Below are 15,003 nucleotides of genomic sequence, written 5' to 3' on the forward strand. Positions count from 1 at the left end.
CCCTGGGATTTTCTGAACCACATCTTCTCACTCTTCTGACCCTTGGAGTAAGGTCTAGGGGGGGGCAGAAAAATGTACTCCCACTGCAGAGAAAGTTTTGCCATCTTGTTCACACCTGGTAAGAGTCTCTTTTACCTGACACTCGAACAGCAATGAGCCATCAAAGGGGGTGTTGGTAAAGTAGGACTTGAAGGGCTCTGCAAATTGACAAAGGCGTATCCAGAAGTGTCTGAGAAAAGCAACTCCTGTGCCTGCTGCCCTACTCACAACATTTGCTGCCTAGGAGATCAACTGCATGGAGGAGTTAATTATAGATGTCAAGGTCGCAAGCTGTGAAGCTGCCTTGCTCGCAGCTCCATCAGCTGTAGAATCCTGTAGGGTATCTCCTAGTTCCTACAGGAGATCCATTTGAAGGCGTGTAAAGTGAGACAAATAATTCAGTGACCTGAGAATAAAGGCTGCTGAAGCAAACATACGATTCCCATACCTCTCCATCATATAAGACTCTTTGTTCAGCAGAAGGAAAGAAGAAGAAGTCTCTGCTAACTCTTTCTTGGTGGCTACCACCACCACCATAGCATCAACAGGCACACCCTTTGATAGAAAGGACCTATCCTCTGGAGCAGTTATGAATTTTTTGGGCCTCCTTGGAACTGGTTCCATAGTCTCTGTTGAGCTCCAGGCCTTCCAACTCACCAAAGCCAGTAGAGGGTCAAAAGGTGGGGACACCCAAGAGGTGGAGGGTTGGGAACCAAATGCATCCAGGTACACAGACTCGTCCTCAGAAGGGGCAAGGGATTTCCAGCCACCCTTCTATCTAAGGATTTCCAGGATGTCTGAAAAAGAGGCATCCTTAGATGCAGTGGCTGCTGGTGACTTCAAATCAAAGGGGGGCTGCAGGAGACAGCTGAATAGGTGGGGTCAATGGGAAGGGATGCGGCCAACTAGAAAGGGGAGGAGCTATGCTCAAAACCACAAAAACTAACTTTAATTAAATACGCTGCCATGGGTGCCAAACTGTCATTATGAGAGTCCAATCAAGACAAAATGAAGTGTAGAAGAATAAAAATATTTCAACGCACTGGCTGCGTGACAGCTTATTTAATATCTAGATGGAAACAAAAGGTTGTGAGGCATGAAAAAGTAAATTACTTTTTAAATACATTACTGAATGCCAGTCAAAATCAAGTATAAGAAAAACAAGCAGCACTCAACTCAAACCACTTCTGCTTGCACTGCAGTTCTAATTATAATTTATATTCAGCTTTATTAAAGTACCAAGTAACACGCTGAAAGTAGAAATCTCTGTGATGCCCCCACTTGTAAAAATGTTTCTTATCCAAAAAAGACCTGCTGTCTGACAACTATCTACGTGTTTCATGGGGAAAACATGATCAAAGTAAAAAAATGAAAAGCAAACAAGAAACAAGCTCAAGATACATTGATTAAAGGATTACTGTTCAGGTTATGGACCACACATGATTGGCATTTTGTTTAGTTTACGGGTAAAGCCTGCAGAGATGACTGGAAGTCTCCAACAAGTGTAATGAGCTTCTTAAAATAATGTAATCCTGTCCTTTATTACAAATACTGTCATATGCATTTCAATACCCAAGGCTTTTACATTATCTAGTTAAGTATTCTCTGCATGGCAACAACAGAAAGGCTTTCAATGTCGGCAATTCTTTAACAGTATGCTTATTAAAGCTTACTTGCATCTTACGATCTCAGACAAGCTTACCTGATGGTCATTAAAGCATTGCTACTTAAACACAGAGCAACAGGCACTTTGAGTAATAAGCATAAATCGACAGTACAAAAATATGACAAACCAGACAATTCTGCAAAATCAAGGACAGATGAAAAGCCACTGTAGTACTTGTGTTTACCTTGGATGGGGGGGGATACTCTGCACATTTACACTGCATAACTACTCCTTGCCTTGCCTGGACACATCCAGAGTCACTACATGGGGGAGTGGGGTGCAACAAGTATGTCACAATTTGAAATGTCTCTGGCTGACTGTGATGGCCCTGACACATTTGTCATACCTCTCAACCTCAGAACAAGAAATCTGGACAAAGCCATACATAGAAGTGAGACAAAGAACCAAAAATAAGGACATTTTTTAAATATTGCTCTTCTCTTATAAACTTAGAAAGATACTAGAATAGGTCTTGCATTAGTATGAATTTTCTGAAGGGTATGAAATCTGAAACTCAAATGTCTGTCATTATTTTCTAACTTCAGTCTGTAATGATTTGTCACTAATTTGCCAAAACAACCCCACAATTTTATGAAAAATGGACCAAAAATGTGATGCAAAAATATAAAATAGCCACACAATACAGCTGGGAACCTGTCAAAGAAGGGACACTTTAATATTAGTACTGCTAACTTGAGCAGCTGACAAAATAAAATAATCTACATGCATTTCTGAAATAAAAGTAATCTATAACTCTGATTATTACAGTTACTTCTTAATAGTAAACCTTCCATGTTTTCTTCCAAAATTGCTATTTTGCGGAGGGATTATTAGGGGGAAGAGCAACATTTTGAGCCAAAATTGCGGACAGTTGAGAGGTTTGGCTATGCCTAATTCTATAAAACAATTTATTTGCATGTACCTCTCAGCCTATTAATGCAATAAATCTAGACAAGGCCAAATATATTGGGGGAACATATAAACAGTACTAAAAATTACTCTTGTATAAACTGAGACAAGGTTATGAAGTCTGAAACTCAGTTTGTCATTATTTAGTGACATAATTTTTACATTATTTGCCAGAAAACCACAAATTATATGAGGAACAAATCAAAAATAAGAAGCAAATCTATTCATTCTTTGAAAATCTGGAGAGTTGGGAGGTATAGTTCAGCTGGGGCTTTCTGACTTTGCTGCCCTTCCCCCTCACAAAATCATGGTCGACTGGAGCCTCCCCCCTGCAGCCATTCCAGTGACCCATTGCTTGGCTATTTCACTCCATTTACCATAAACACTAAAGTGCAAACTGCTTTACTTCTATAATGATTTGGACTACATTTGAATATTTATTTTGCATTTTACAGCACAAAAACTAAGATATCTGCTAAACAAAGCAATGCAGTCTCACAATGAAAATAGACTTAACATTAAAACTTCTCTGCCCTTGAAACTCACATTCATTGAAACAGCATTGAAACCAACATTTTAAAGAAAATACATTTTGCCACTGACAGATAAAGATTAATTCTGGGCTGTTTTCAAATCATAGGCTCCTTGCATATGAAACATACATGTGCTTTTTGATACACCTTCCTGATTGTACTAAATTATATTCCTTGTACAATACAGTGCAGTTGTTAGAGGGCATTTTAAATTTATTAAACAATGGAACAAAACGCATGCACCAATAATGACAAAACTGCCCAATTCAGAACATTTTTCCAGTAAACAATGAAAAAAATGCATGCACCCATAATGACAAAACTGCCCAGTTCAGAACATTTTCATCATAAAAGTCTACTCAAACTTCTACAGTCCACCATTATCAGTAAATATGCACAATTCTACAGTCCACCATTATCAGTAAATATGCACAATCTCTGAAGAAGTAAAAGTCATCTAAATAATTCCATATTAAAGAAATCTGTAACTAATGAAGAGGTTGCTGCTAGCAAACACCTTTATATTTCATGGTTTCATCGAAAAATAAAGTGTCTGTTGCCCCTGAGGAATAAATTGCCTATATTACATTAAAAAAATAATAAGCTAGTAATATTGCAATAGGAAATGGATGGCAAACCGATAACAGGCTCATAGTATCTTCGCCAAGGAAGACATTCTCAGTATGGCAGCATCCACCACTTCTAGGAGTAGAACCCACAGCCTTCTGCATCAAACGCAAGTACACAACCTGTTGTGCTATTAACAATGCAAGCAGAGTTAGTGTAAGCAGCACTAAACTTCTCTTCCCCTGCAGCTCTCAGCTCCTTGTAAAATCTACTCAATACTCAACTGCATCTCAACTTTGCAGCACAAGAAATCTGAAAAAAGCCAACATTTTTTTTGGGGGGGGTTAAAAGCCCAAAAACCAGGGACACGTTAAACATTGCTTGTATAATCTTGGAAAGTTGCTAGACTAAAATGTTGTGTTTACCACCATACATTTTACTGCCAAGGTCCCTGTGCAAAACAGTCAGAGCAACATACCACTACGCCAAATCAGCTGCTTTGTGAAAGAAAAATGCTGTGTTACTGCCATACATTTTACTGCCACGGTCCCTGTACAAAACAGTCAGAGCAACATGCCACTATGCCAGATCAGCTGCTTTGTGAAAGAGAGGAAGACTGAAACTTAAATGGCTATCATTTAGTGAATTTAGTTCTCACCATAGCTGTCAACCTCTTAGCACAAAACACCTGGACAAACCCAGTAATGAGGGAATACAGCGCTCAAACATATTCAGTGAATTCAGTTCTTGCCATAGCTGTCAACCTTAGCACAAAAAACCTGGACGAAGCCAATAATGGGGGAATACAGTCCCAAAAATAGGAACAAATTTCAAATATTCATCTTATAAACTTAAAAAATTGCTAGAATAAAAGGTTGTGTTACTATGTATTTTCTGAAGAATATGAAGTCTGAAATCCAAATCCCTGTCAATTTTACTTTTGACGGAACAAAAACAATTTTCAGCAGATGCCCAGGGAGAAATACTGCAGACACATCTTTGTAAAATGGCAGGACACCAGAGCAAATCCACACAAACACAGGGACAAGATGCAGACTCCACAAAGAAGGCACCCCAGCCAAGAATCAAACCAGAAGACCTATAGTTGTGAGGCAACAATGCTACCACTGCACCATCAAATATGTAAGGAACTAAGCATTCAGAAACCTGAAGTCTGAAATTCAAATGCCTGTCAATTTTATTTAACATTTGTTAACCAGGACAGTCTGACTTGGAACAAAAAAAAACAATTTTCAGCAGAGGCCCAGGAAGAAATAATGCAGATATGTCTTTGTAACATGGGAGGACACAAAAGCAAACCCACACAAACACAGGTAAAAGATGCAGACCCCATACAGAAGACACTCCAGCCAAAAATCAAACCTGAGAAGCTGCAGCTGTGAGGCAACAATGCTACCACTGCACCATAAAATATCAAGCATTGCAACATTTAGAACCCACAGATATTATGAGGAATAGAACAGATCAAATATGAGGCAATAATCTGCAATTTTTTTGCAAATGGTGGTGGGTAGGGAATTCAGGCCCTTAACACCTGCATACAAGGTACAGGGTTCAAGCCTGAGGTATTCCCTACCACACCACCATGAGTTTGCTCTAGCCATCAGTATGTAGTACCTGGGGCATTACACACACACACACCTGTTCAAATGTGTCCAGACCTGAATCCATGAAGCAGCAGTACAATTTCTCCATGAAGCAGCAAGTAGCCCACTTGTAATCCCCATGAGAGCTTAAAACTCACCTCACCTCTCTCCTAATCGGTCCTGTCTGCAAATGAAGCAGTCTGGAGCTCCTCTGTTCTGTGTGGTCATCACCGCACAGATTCCTGGGCATCTGCGGGGCAGAAATGCCTTCCCTGTATCCAGACTGCTGACTGAGGCAGTCTGAGTTCGCACAGATTCCTGGGCATCTGCGGGGCAGTCTGAGTGCATCTGCGCAAAATATTTTGTTTGCTTAATTTTTTGTTTCACGGTTTGTTTTCTTTTTGTTTCTAGGTGGGAGGGCTGCAGTCCTGTAGTTCTGTAGCACAAGATGCCCCTGCTTAGATGGGGACTGTGGGGATCCTTCTGAGTCTTCCAAGTCTGTGTCTAAAGTGAGGGACTCAGGGGAGTCCAAATGCTTCCTCTTGCATTTTCTCTTCCGAGGGACCTCCTCTAAAGGGTGCTCAGGGGAGGTTTCGGAAGAGGTGAGGTCACCCAGTGGAGTGTCCTGGAGCATGGATTCCCTACGCTTGGGGGAGGGGGATCGGAGGCAAACTCAGGCACTGAAATAGTAGGAGCCAAAAGAGCTGAGGGTGGAGCAGTCTCAGGGGACAGCATGCTCCTCATCACCTCGAAGGCACCGTGGTCCCGGCCCAAAAGAGTTCCTGGCTCCAAAGAGTCTGGAGATCTCCTCCTAACCAAGGTGATGGCTCTGAGGTCAATGTAGGAGCTGAGCTCACCTGCACTGAAGCCCCAAGAGGGACAATGGGGTTGGACAACGGTCCGATACCACTCCCCCTCTCAGAGCTGGTGAGAGAGCATTGGCCCCCAGATCCTTTGATAGACCAAGACAATGAAGAGATTGGAGCAGTAGTCAGAACCGATAGACCAGTGGTAATTGGAGCCAGTGGTTCCACCACAACGACTTCCATGCACTCCATCTCCGAACTCAAAGGAGTCAGAGGAGGAATCGATAACAGTGCGGGTTGAGGTGTTACTGCCAATTCTTTGTGAGCTGGGCTCAATAATAATTTAGCTAATGCCTGTGTCTTGAAAAGCCTCTCCACTACCCTCTCCACATCATGATCCGAAAGCCTGGATGATCGAGAGAGAGGAATGAGAGGAAGACCGATGACTGCCTGCCACAGATTCCAACAGTGGAGACTGTGGAACAGACATCACCGGCTCCAGAGAGGGAGACCTGGTTCTCTTGAGAGTCCTGACTGGCTCCAAAACCACTGATGGAGCCGCTGGAGAAAAAGCTTTGTCAGAACCAGTGTTCAGATCTGAAAAACTCAGGTTTATCCTTAGATCTTGATGGCTCCGATGTTGGAGCTGATGAAGATGATGACTTAGGAGACTTATCCTGTCCACAATAGCAACATCAAAAGGGGTCTTAAGTAAGCCTTGTAAAATCAACTTATTTTTCCTGTCCTGCAGGACCCGAGAACTAAAAGCATGACATATAGAACATGAGTCCTGTAGGTGTACAGCCCCTAAGCAATAGACACAGCTCATGTGCCCATCCATATGAGACATCTTCTGGCAGCACGAGTCACACTTCTCATGCTAGGAGGTAATTACAATATTACCAAAGAAAAACACCAACAACAGCAACAAAAACAAGCTAAAAGAACTTTAAACTTTAAACTTTTTTTTTTAAGAGGAAAGGAAAAGGAGGGAATGGGAAGAGCTTCTAAGTTAAACGGCGACTCCCCCAACCCAGGAGAGCCTCTAACTTAAACAGCTACTCCTATAAGGAAAAAGAAAAGGAAAATGAAAGGAAAAAGCCCTTAAACAAAGACAGAGCTAATAGAAAGGGAACAGGGAGCCCTATAAGTCAAACGGGTTCAAGCAAAGGGTTAGGCCTCAGGCAAAAGTACGACGGCCACAACAACAACAAAAAGGCAGCAGCAGAAAGGTCACAAAGGCGCTAGCCTAAGGTGAACACACTCTAAAGACTATACTAAGAGAAATTAGCTATCTAAATTCAGAAAACTTTGTCAAAATCACAAGAAGAAGAAAATACTTAGCCTGAGCCAGTACAATCAATCTTAACGCTGCAAGCAACAACCAAGATCTGGGTAACTACTGCTAGGCATGTTGGGAAAGGGGCTAGCCTCGAGCCAGTAAAAGCTCTCGAGCTATAGTATACGGCCAGTTGGAGCCGAAGATCGGCTCTGAACCCAACCAGCAAGAAGGAGGTGAGATGGGGCAATATAACATCAACACTTTATATATAAAAATCATTTTTGTATCCAATTCTAAACATATGGACTTAAAAAGGTCAGAGTTGACATTTAAAACATTTAATATGAAACAATAACCCTGGAAATATCAGTTGGTGGCAAGTCACACTTAATATTCTTGATTAGATTGAAAATGCATACCTGTTTAAACAAATGTGACTTCATTTGTATTGGGTCAGTAAATAAAGAACAGAAATTTAAGTAGGTATGGTAAATAAATTACTCATTCAACACTAAATAATCAAACCACTGTGAGTAAACTAAAGATGACATTCTCTATGCTTTATACTACAATTACAGACACTATCATAGAATAAATAACGATAAATGAATGTGTTCTGTACAGAATGAAGACAAATAAATCATATTTAAAAAGACTGTAGCCCATATTTATAAGATATGTTAAATGTCAATAAATAGAGTTTACAGTAATTTATTAAGTTGCAATTTATTTTACTAGTGTTTAACTGTTACACTATCTATTATCTTATCATATTATAAATTTTAGTGAACTACTAATTTCTATTTGCCATATACCTATTTAATGGCTTCCTAACTTTCAGTTAAGTCCCGGTATTGCAAATAGTCTATCAGTGAACATATGCTGTTGAACATTCTCCTCCATGTCCAACTAAGATATCAGCAGAACATTGTGTAAGGATATACACAGAGGGAAACACACTGCCCGATCACCAAGTAGAGGAAAAAAACATAATGAAATAAATGTATTAAAAATATAGTTATTGGTCTTTAATGCAGCAAACTCCCCAAGCAGCAGAAAGTCAAAGTGCTGGGACAGCACTAGGATCATATTATCGAATGGATGCACAGCTTTACTGTCAGCACAGGGAATGGTTAATCTACTAATGAGTGCCTTCCCTCAGTTTTCCTTATATAATGTATACTGGTCAGGCAGCCGTATAAAAATGTAGTGTTCATGGAAAACGGTTCAAAAGAAATGCTTGTGCTAACTCTATTTTACATTCTTAAAAATAAGTGTTTGACCTGACACAAACAGAAATGGGAAAGGTGTAAATATTAAATAGATCCTTCTGTCACATTACTCCAAGCAAAAAATAATGTAAATCCGAATTATGACTAAAGCAAATCTGTTCTATATTTTAATTAGTGAGAAGTTGTACTGTAATGTAAATCTCAAGTATGATTTACCGCTTCATTAATTAGGTGATACGTTAAATTAAATTTAAGGTTCACTGCACTCGTAAGGAAAAATGTCAAAAGGATTACCAGTACTATTCTTATTATAGAAGCTTGGGCGCTTTTACTTAAAGGTTTTCCCATTCAATATTACATTTGTGGAGTAAACATTATCAAATCTTACTGTGTTTTTTTTCTATTTTAATATTATTTGAATAGGTTGATTTTAGAATTAACTGGAGACAACTCTAACAATGATGCAAGAAGGAGCACCTTCTTCCTTAAGTAGAGATTCTATGTGCTGTCTCTAGTCCAAAAAGCTCTGGGACTTAAAGTTGCCATCTTATATAAAATGTTAAGGTACGCAATGTTGACATTGATAGTTGCAGTCTAATATGCATGTAGTTAGATTAATATTCTTATGAAATATTAAAATATATGAATAATTTTTCTCAGGCTTGTATATAACGTAAATAGTTATAATTGTATTTGTTTTTTAAATTGTGATCATTCATATTTCTACATTGAATTTTGTTCTAAAAGTTTACCTTTTTGGTTAGGAAAAAATAAAATAAAATATGCGCAGAATTTGAATAGGTTACGTAACATCACAAAACAGGAGTGTGCAACCCCTTTTCTCATACATCATTGGATAGCTCTTGAGCAGGTGAACAATTTTCCCATTGATATCTTTGGCACTTAGAGAGATATAACCATTTTTTGACTATAGCATTAGAATTTATGGCACATAAAATAAAATTTTTATTTCATAAATCAGTACTGTAAAATCAGCATCTACAGGGGGAGCCTTTATACTAACACTGGTGTGTAGCTCATTGTCTACCAAAGAGGTTTCATAGTTTACATTTGTTAAAATGTCTATTATTCGTCAGATATTACAATCTTATAAAGTGTGGTTTCTGTAGAGTATTTTAGAGACAAGCTCTCGGGAAGCAAGAGGTTTCCTAGCTTTGTAGACATCAGGAAGAAGGAGTATTAATTAGTTTCCTGCTGCTCAGGATTCAATGAGTAAATGAGATGAATTCCATTCATTTCAAGTTTATCCTTTACATGTGAAGATTATAGTAATATTGCTCGACTTGACTATGACCTGAAAATGATTGATCTGTGGTAGTTCATCCAGCCATCCATAATGCAAATTTCAGGCCAAAAAAAAAAAAGCCGAACAAATGATCACCAGCTCTATGAATATTAGGACAACTGTGGTGATGATGATGATAATGATGATGATGACAGTAGTGGTGGTACCAAATATTTTTGGGCTGAAAAAACAGTGTAGAAGATGAGTTAGTTGCTTGAAGGAAACCTACTTACATCTCCATGGGTACTGAAAACAGCTTCCTTCTATATGCATACCTGTGTATATTCTTTAATGAAGGCTGTCACCATGCAGTTGCCTTTTGGTCTGAAAGCTCACCCTTGTGAAACTGCACCTCCTATGAGGGGTTGTGGTCTGTGCATCCTGCTTTGCCCCACCCTTCGCTATGGTGGTCATACCCGCTCACACCTGTCAGCTCCACAAGCACCTGAACCATAGGTTCATAGGTTAGTACTAGACTAACTGCCTTTGCGGGCCATTTTAAGCCTAGCCAATTACCCCGTTTGAGAATCAAACCCTGCACCTTTGGTTTATAAGACAAACACCTTAACCATTATGCCAACCTCCCACTACAATAGTCAAAGATATACACCTCTGTGTACTGGAGCTGACACTGGTTCTTAGAAATGAGTTGAGATTTCAATTCTAGCAATTGCACAGTGATTTAAAGAATATAACTTGCAATAATTGAGATAAATAATGACATTATCTAGTGACAGTCCTCAGTGATTTGCCTGGAAAACCACAAATTGTATTAGGAAAAGACCGAAAATATGAGGCAACATCAGACATTTGCGAAATCAGGGACAGAAGGGAATACTAACTACACTGACCTACCCAATAGCTGAAGAAAAGGTCCTTGTTCTAGTAGGAAGTAAACAGCTGCATTAGAGACATCTTATCTGTAGGTGTCTCTGTATCACATGTATTAGAAAGAAAGCAGAAATAAAGTTCTAAGTTCTGCAGAAATGTTTTGCTGTTTTTATTCTTAGGAATCGGGAGTCAACTCAACTGCATGTTTTACTTTTCCTGTGGAAGTGCTAGTTAGTGATCATTAACCACATTGTCTGATTCTGAAACACTAGCAGGATCAAAACATTTTATTATGACATCACATACCATACAAATAATTACTTAGGAAAATATGACAAACAGGTCAACACTAGAAATGACTCACAAAGTAATCCCACCACATTTACATGAAGTGCTAGTGGGTCTAGCTATCACTTCTATTTAGTGCACAGCGTGCAGCCTCTTGAAACTCTGGTGAATTTGGCTATTACTTTGAACACACTATTTGCAACCTTCTGAACCACATTTATGTGAAACTGGCTAGCACTTCAAATACATTATGCACAGCTATTTGAAAGTGCATTTCACAGTATAAAAAACCTGCATTACATTGTATATAAAAAGTAATGTACAGTATGCTGTTACAGACGTAGAACATTACGCTCCTGCACTGTATAAGCTGTTCCTCATTTTGCTTTGCACCACATATTGAAAAGCACTTTTCCAGATCTAGGAATCTAAATGTCAGCATCCAGTATGGAAATGTATCTTTTGTTTTAGAAAGATTTAAAAAAAAAAGCATCTCAAGGAAAATGTACCACCAAGCAAGGTGTAATCTTAACTGTATTGCTTTTAGCAGGATATTTTCTGCAAGGCCTGTGTACTGTAAAATGAAAAAAAAAACTCACAATCTTCTAAACACCGCTGTTCAGACGCATACACTGGCTTCAAAATTGCTGGATTGAAGACTCTGAACTTTGGCTGTAAAGTTAGAACTAAGTTAGTACTAATATAGTGCAGTATGCAGCTATACAGAAAACAGAAAATGTCGTTTTAAATAAGCTTTTTTTTTCTTTTTCACACACTTCTCATCCTGCCACAGCACATGCTTTTTTAACAACAATTGGATACACAGTTGGAGGAGCTCTTTAGAATCTTAGAATAGATCATCTGACTGGCACTCCAGTTGCATCTCTGATGTCATTATGGCACACATCATATGAAAAAAAAAAGAACAAGGGTGTGTTCATAGCTGTTTACAAGGCTAATGGCCCTGGAGCCTTTACAAGCCTAGCCCACAGAAGTGCCCTGGCATCGTGCCACCCGATGTTAGTTCCCAGTGGCTCTATCAAGTAGAGCCACTGGAGTGATCCCTAAGGTGAACTTTCTATTACCCATCCACTCATCAAGATTTTTGTTGAAGAGGGACAGTGAGGTCCTCTGCTTGACATGTATGGGAAGGCTATTCCAGAGCACGGTCAGTCTCTGGGTGAAGAACCTGTCCCTCCAGCATGTTCTGTTGATTGTGGTAATGAGGTTGAGGTTTCTGGAGTGTGTGGTGTGGAGGGATTGGGATTTCTTTAGATGTAACATTTCTAACAGAGCTGGGTCAGACATGGCTTTGTAAGTCAAGCAGAGATCACCTGACGATATGACAGAGAATAGCTGGAGTTTTTTGAGTCTGTCCATGTATGACATGTGTTTAACACCTAGGATCCTCTTCGTGAGGTACTTCTGTGGCCTCTTCAGCTGTTGCAGGTGTCTAATGAGGTACATGCCAATTGGGGCATTATACTCGATGATTGGTCTAATGAGAGAAGAGTAGAGAGAAACATTGAGTTCTTTCTTCCTGGATGCAAAACCCTTGGTAATGAGATGTGCCACATAGAAGGACTCTGGCCACAGTGGCAATGTGGTGGTCGAATGAGAGGTTGCTGTCAACCCGCATCCCCAGATCTCTTATAACACCTTCAGTGTTCAGTAGGCTCCCATCAATGTGGTAATTAGTGGGAACTGAGTTTTTACCAAAGGGGATGACAAGACATTTTTTGGCGTTAAGCTTAAGGTCATGGTTTTGACACCAGTCATTGGTGTCAGTGAGGCCTTTCTGTAGGATGTCTGCATCACTTGGGGAGTTAATAATGGCTCCCAGTTTGCAGTCATTTGTGAACTTGGTCAGCCAGAGTCTCTTTGTGTTGGCCTGGACTTCTAAGAAGTAGATGCTGAACAGGAGAGGACCCAGGACCGAGCCCTGTGGGACTCCACTCGTGACTGGTCAGCAATCTGACTTGGAGTCCGCTACTTTCACAATGTGTGTTGTATCTGTGAGCCAGTTTGCAACTCACCTAGTGATATAGGGGTTGAAGCCTAGTTTGATGGGTTTATCAGTAATGCACAAGTGAGGAATGGTATCAAAGTCCTTGGCCAGATCGAGGTAGGCTGTATGTACTGCCTTACCTTCATCCACAGCCCTGGTGACTGACTCAAAGAAGTCAACCAGGTTGAGCAAGCATGATCTCCCTTTCACAAAGCCAAATTGGGTGGGGTCTTGAGTTCAGAGATTTCCTATATGTTTGTTATTCAGGTCCATGATGATGTGCTCCAAAGCTTTACATATCAGACTCGTCAGGCTAATGGGGCGATAATTCCCAGGGTCTGTAGTCACTCCACCTTTATGGAGAGGGATGACGATAGCAGTGTGATATTTGGTAGGGCAAAGCCTGAGGTGAGGCTGTGACTGAACAGGGCACACAGATGTGGTGCCAGTTCACTTTGTAGTTCATGTAAAACACAGCCAGGGATATTATCAGGTCCCATGGAAGCTGTATTCTTGGCCTTGGACAATGCAGCTTTAACCTATGCTGCAGTAATGCTGGGTACCTGGCATTCTTCTGGTATTGTGATCGATCCTTTGGGGAGGGGGGTAAAGTTGGCACTGAATCTGTCAGCCAGTATGTTGGCAATATCCGTTGGCTTAGTATAGGAAATACCATTGTGCAGTAACTCAGAGCAAATCTGGGTATTGCCATGGAGGTTCTTGATATAGCTGTAGAAGGCTTTGTGATTGTTTTTAGTGTCTGCCACAATTCTGCCTTCATAGCTGGCTTTACAGGATTTGATGAGGGATCTCAACTTTTTGTTGAGGCTAAGAAGGGAGTTTTTCCAGTCTTGGGACTTCACCTTTTTCTAAAACAGTTTCTTCCTTCTGTTGTAGAGTTTATTAATGGCAGGGGATCACCAGCTTGGCTTCCTTTTTTGGAGGAGAGTGTCTTGGTTCTGTTGGGTATGGCTAGTTCCATGTATTTATGTACATGTTCGTACAGTGTATTGGTGTATGATTCGGCAGTCATGCAACTATTTTCCATTGGCATGGGTGCCATGAAGTTAACTACCTCTGTTTTTAGGAGTCCAAAGTCAGCTTTGGAGAAGTTTTTCAAGGTGGTTACGTTTGCTGGGGGGGGGGGGTGTCGGTGAGATCTGGATTTCCATGGTGATTAGTTTATGGTTGGATCTGACCAGGCAGGGATTGACTACTGGTGTAGAGCAATGGTCACCCATGTTAGTAATAACCAGGTCAAGGATATTGCTTCCTCTAGTGGGGGTCAGAATGAGCTGATCCAGGGCATTGGAAGTGATGAATTCCAGGAAGTGTTGGGTCAGTATATTGGTGTTTGAGTAGTTGTCCCAGTTGATGGAGGCATAGTTGAAGTCTCCTAGTAAGAGAGTGTTGGGTTGGACCTTGATAGATTCCAGGGTGCTTAAAAATGTGGTGTGAGAGCCTTGGGACATGGTTGGGGACCTATAGCAGGCTATGACAATGGATAGCCATCTTACATAATGTTAGTTGTACCTGAAGTATCTCAGATGCATTATGCTGGGCTACTAGTCTGGAGGTGTGCATATCCTTTATGAATATGGAGACACCACTGCCTTTGGAGCTTTGGTCCATGTTTCGAGGCCGAAAGGTGTGGAATGAGTTATAGCCTGGTAGCGCAGAGGTGCTTTCTGCTGCTTTAAACCAGGTCTCTGTTACAGCACAAATGTCGATGTTTTCCATTTTGAGGAGTGCTTCAAGCGAGTGCATCTTGAGATTTAGACTTCTAGCGTTGAGCAGCATGACCCTGAGATTGCATTTATTTATAGCTGTTACAGTGGTAATTTGGTCTTTGGAACACCGCCTAAAAAAAGGCACTATAGGGGTGGCAAGAGCCTTAGCCAGTACCCAGAAACCCAGGGATGACAGATG

This window comes from Protopterus annectens, chromosome 11.part0 (assembly GCF_019279795.1).
Source record: "Protopterus annectens isolate FY-2018-M chromosome 11.part0, PAN1.0, whole genome shotgun sequence".
Classification (NCBI taxonomy): domain Eukaryota; kingdom Metazoa; phylum Chordata; order Ceratodontiformes; family Protopteridae; genus Protopterus; species Protopterus annectens.